This window comes from Sinocyclocheilus anshuiensis, unplaced genomic scaffold (genome assembly GCF_001515605.1).
Source record: "Sinocyclocheilus anshuiensis isolate Anshui unplaced genomic scaffold, SAMN03320099.WGS_v1.1 scaffold502, whole genome shotgun sequence".
Taxonomy (NCBI): Eukaryota; Metazoa; Chordata; class Actinopteri; order Cypriniformes; family Cyprinidae; genus Sinocyclocheilus; species Sinocyclocheilus anshuiensis.
The window spans coordinates 2,132,315-2,137,527 of record NW_015544194.1 but is presented as its reverse complement, the minus strand read 5'-3'; the positions used below and the strand labels follow the sequence as shown (position 1 = coordinate 2,137,527).

The 5,213-nt window shown below is 38.8% G+C and overlaps 1 protein-coding gene across 1 annotated transcript in view; it reads left to right on the top strand.

Moving 5' to 3' along the window:
- The first annotated feature begins 2,605 nt into the window (after positions 1-2,605).
- The window catches only part of LOC107696660 (zinc finger protein 536-like), a 199,813-nt gene continuing 197,205 nt past the window's right edge, over positions 2,606-5,213 (top strand). The window contains exon 1 of the mRNA XM_016497117.1: positions 2,606-3,100. The gene's annotated coding sequence lies outside the window, so the exon portion shown is untranslated. The remainder of the gene's footprint in view (positions 3,101-5,213) is intronic.

Sequence of the window (5,213 nt, the reverse complement as noted above, 5' to 3'; positions counted from 1 at the left end):
ATGTGCACACATACATTGTGTGTGTGTGCATTTCTTAAACGTATATTTAGTAAATTAGCATATATATATCAATAGTATGTAATATTAATATTACAGTATGTAAATAGTATGCAATATTGTTAAATACACAAACAAATAAAGACACATTACAAGACAATTGACTACACTTGTTTCACTATAAGCATAATCTTTCAGCAAGACAAGGACTACACAAAAAAAGAAAAAAGAAAAAAAGAAATGCTTTGAGTCCTCCCCTAGTGCACCTGTTGCTCGCGGGCAGTCAGGAGTCACGTGACTCGAGCTGTCAGGATCTTTCGACCTTTTGATTCGTTACAAGTTGATATTTGCGGAGACAAAATGATCAATCTCGAATGCTGCCCTTCCAAACACAGCAGACAACGTGACAATTTTACCTTATTCCCTTGCTTTTGCACCAAAATCCATAAAATGGATGGCAGCCAAACCGAACGCATCCACATTTGTTTGTTAGCGTAAAAGCCACGGAGAAGTAAACAGACAAGAAACACAGACGAGCGATTCACTTTAATACAGCTGCCCCACTTTATCCGCAACAAATGCCTTCAACTTCATTTAACCCCAAGCACTTAAAAATAAACGACAAATAGGGAGCGCGATAAACATACTTGTGTGTGCAGCAGATCTCTGCCCTATATTGTTAGGAAAGTGCATGTTGAAGTCCATATGGCAACTTCCTTTTGACCTGCTTTCCCGTCCTCGTCGTGTATTGTCAGGCCTGTCACCGATAAAGAATCACTTGACTTGCTATAACAAGTTCAAAAGAAACAGAGAATCCATGAAGAATTGAGTAAAGGAACACCCCTACTGCTTTCGCTATCATTCCCATAGATAGCGATATTATTGATGGGATGGTTATGCTAATTTCTTTAGAGGCACAACTTTTATTTTGGAATTTGTTCAAAAAGGAATTTCATACACATCAGACTGGAACATGCGGGCTGAATTCCTGAGCGTTTAAGGGGCAGCATGGGAATCTGATTTTCATAGTGAATAATGAATGTGCTATCTTTTAAAACGTGTGTTTTGTCTGGAAAGAAAATAAAGAGAAGGCGAGCCTTTGCCTCGGGATTTAATAACCATTAATGCTCCTTTGAACACACTAAATATCACAAACACACAAGTGTGTAGTGAAGCAGAAAGAGAAAGAGGAAAACCTTCTTCCACTTTGCAACTTGTCCCAGGGTAACAGTTCTCTGGACCACGTTAGGAGTACGAAGCGTTTTGTCCTGCCTGTGTAAATACGCCGTATCATTAGATGTCACCAGCTCCTGTCAGTAATCAGTCTTATTGATTTGATTTTTCTAATTAAAGGTCCTGCTGTAAAATAACTGCGTTATGGTAATACACATAAATGCATAAATAATATTAATAATTTCTTAAAGATTGCGCCTAATTATAATGCATGCTAGGATTTTTATTATTTTTTTTTATATATAATTGTTGGGCACAATATATAGCCTATGTGCTATGTGGGAAAATTGACCTATACAGTTAATACAGACGTTTTTAACTGTTTTAACCACCTGCCTTTCCCCCCTCTTCCTCCTTATGATTTATCTGTATATATATATATCAGAATCAATATAATCAATCTAATATATAACCGATCGATAATCAATCAGTCTCGCATCCGTGTCATTTTCTTCAAAGTCACATGCACTCGCATTCCCATTGGATACTCTTATATTGTTGCTATTATTATTATTATTACCAAAGCGCTCCCATAATTACAACATAATCATTATATAATCCCACAACAAAGAGTTTATTGAATCAGTAGCTTTTGTCAGCTGCCGGGACACTGAATGTACAATTGCGTTATTCTGCGTGTCGTTCCTCGTGTAGAAAAGCAACATCGGCCTGAGCGCTGAAGTTCAGCCCCAAAAAAGTTTCATGTCCTCACCGAAGTACCTTTTCAGAGGACCTTCTCCCACATCTCTGAGCGCGTGTCTCGACCGCTGTCTGGACCCTTTTCCTCTTTCTGTGATGAAGAGGGAGGTTGTTGGTTAGGCTGCGCGCCCCGCTGAGTGGCAATTTCATCTCATATTTACAGACTGATAAGCTTTCTCGTGCATTTGTTTTAAATATGCGCTCCTGTGTGACGCGTTAGCATATAAGAGTGCGAAAAAAGCGCTTCGCGTCTTGGCCGGTCTCTGTCTGTGTGCATGTATGTATGTGTGTGTGTGATTGTGTGCAACATAACCGGCTTATTTACATTAAATACGCCACAAGGTTACAGTGCAGATGAGCGTCATTTTATCACTCATTACTTCTCTCTTATACTGACTGATGCTCGCGCTCTCCGCTCATCTCACTGGACTTTTTCTCGAGGATACAAGACTTCAGATACTTTCCCCAAAAGGTAAGCACATTTATTTCGCAATTGTAGCTATTTGTAGTGTTTTTCCACAGTGTTCTTTAAACGGCGACAGGCATCAAAGCCAATTACGCCTCGTCTGAATAACGGGGCTGACAATGTGAGTGAGGATAAGACAGATTTTAATAAGTGTTTACAGGGAAGTCAAGGTCAATAAGATGATCCGATGGATTGAATATAGCATTTGAGTCTCTCCGCGTGGGGAAAATAGACGATTCGAGATGATATTCCGTGCACCGGGGCTGTTTTATTAAGGGTTCAAGCTTTTAGTCCCATCAAATGCCGCAAGACTCTCAGCTCTCTGTGAATGGACGACAATGGAGTGTCTTTTTAACGGTACAATGCTTTTCACCGTCCAGATAGGGGGAGTCCGAACAGACAGATAAGGGGGAAATGTCTTGTGATGCTGGCCGATCGCTATCAATGAATGCGTTTATATCGAGAATAAAGTCAAAGGCGCTTTTTCATCACTCGGGATGCGCGAGGAACAGTTGGGAAACGGATTTGCGGGAGGACGAACATAACAGGTCCGAAGCCCGCGCGCGTGTGTTTGTGTGTGTTGGCTATATACTTTAATCCCCTCAGCAGTATAAGAAAATGAGCAGCTCATTTATGTGGACATGCTTCATTATTCAATGAAGACAATCTTTCGCAACGCGTCTTGACGTCCGGATGAATTTAAAGGTAAGAAGTGGCTAGATCAGTAGTAGGCTCGCGGATGGATTTCGCTCGATTCGCTTTCTAAAAGTCAGTTTGTGCTAATGATGTTGTGTGTGTATTATTATATTGCACGATTTGTTTGAAACAGATGCAATATTGTCTAAATCGTTGTCGCGTGAGATAATAAAACGGCTTCATAATCGAAAGCGTTTACTGGAAGCCATTGCACGCGTTTAGATGAACTTACTCTAAAGAGAGAGAGAGTGAGAGAAAAAAATAAACTCACACCGTTATATTTTAAATTTGGCTCTTGTAAGGATAAGTTTATTAATTAAGTGTAAAGACGCATCGTGCAGTATTACTGTAAGGTGGACAGAAGCTTTCCAGGGATGCGCACCAGATTCGCTCGCGTTGGCCAAGCAGAGATATGGAGCTGTAAGAAAGTTTCCTCAAATCTCTGCTCAAACTTTCTCACTTCAGCCCCAAGGGCTTTGCGTTTAGGATTTCAGCTGAAGTGAACACAGATCGGTTGGAGAATTAGGATCAAAGTTACCTGGTGCATGCCATGTGTCAAAACTTGTGAGATGGAAGAGCCGGTGAGACCTGCCATTTTGTGCCGTGATCGACTCTTATGAACAGAAGCCTTATGATGGCATTCAACAACCGAGGGCTAAATGTCATATCAGACTTAAAAACCTTTTTATCTGCGGAAAAAAAACACACGCACATCTCCCCTGGAAATGGAGATTTGAACAACTGGTGCGAACATTGTCGCTTGGGGAAATTATGTTTTATGGAGGAAAAAAAAAGAACAAGAAAGTTGTATAAACTGGAGATGCGCGGGAGTGCGAGAATAACTGAAGACAAGATCAAATGTTGTATGTTGGCATGATTGTGAGCTGCTTTTCGATACTCAATAAAATCATTCCGTGCTTTGTTTTATGCATATTTTGGGACTTCATAAATTATAACACTGTCAGGGTCAGAATTATAATGACACATTGCATCACGCGTTTATTGCGCGCACGTCAGGTGCTTAATTCTTTATGAAAGGTCTTTATAAATCAAGCAAAATTGATTTGCTGTCTCGTGCACTCAGATCCAGGTGCAGATTTCTCTTGTCACTTTATATGAGATGACCCAAAACTTTTACTTAAGGAGAAGAATATTAAACACACACACACAGACATACAGACATTCAGCCACTTTTAGTTTGTTTGCATCTTTCATAATGTTGAAATGAGATAACAGTTTTTTCCTCAGGTTCATTGTTCATAGAAAGGGACAAATAGCAGGCGGCACAGATGTACCGTCATTGTTTAACGGATATTATGTCTGTAATAGTGTCTGGGCGTAGACATTTTTGTCAGCTCTTTTCATTTTTCTGATTTGAAATGACATTGTGATGTAGTCAAGTCACACATTCTTTTCAGAATCCCACACAATTCATTTGAAAGGCCAGCATTAACATGACCACAAATATAGCCTTGTAAGCTCCTTTATAAATGAAAATCAATCAATCAATAAACAGTATGTTGGATTATTGTGGACAGTGAGAAAGGGAGAGAAAATAGTCACGCACAGTGTGTGTATACAATTGAGAGGCCATCTGAATTAAGCTTATCATATTATGTGAAATGTTTGATTTATTTAACAGCAACATTGTATTGTATTTAATTATGAACTAATCTAAAATTGTTCCTAAACTACAGTATTGATTTGTAATCATAGTTTTTATGCTAATTAATGTGTTATTTTTTAAAATATTTTACAAATTAGCAAAATAATAAAAAAAGCTGTGGCACGGGATAGCCACAGTCGTAGCTGTGTTGATGTTGTTGCAGGTATTGCAGGATTGTTTTAAATTATTATTATTTATTTATGCATTTAGCAGACGCTTTGCAGCTTACAGTGCATTCAGGCTATACATGTTTTACCAGTATGTGTGCTCCCTGGGAATCAAACCCACAACCTTTTGCACTGCTAACGCAATGCTCTACCACTGAGCCACAGGAGCATATTATTATTATTTTATATATATATATATTTTTTTTTTGGTCTTCACAAACACATTAACAGCTGAAAATGTATATCATGCTCACATGGAATTTATCATCTATGAGACAAAATGTTTTTT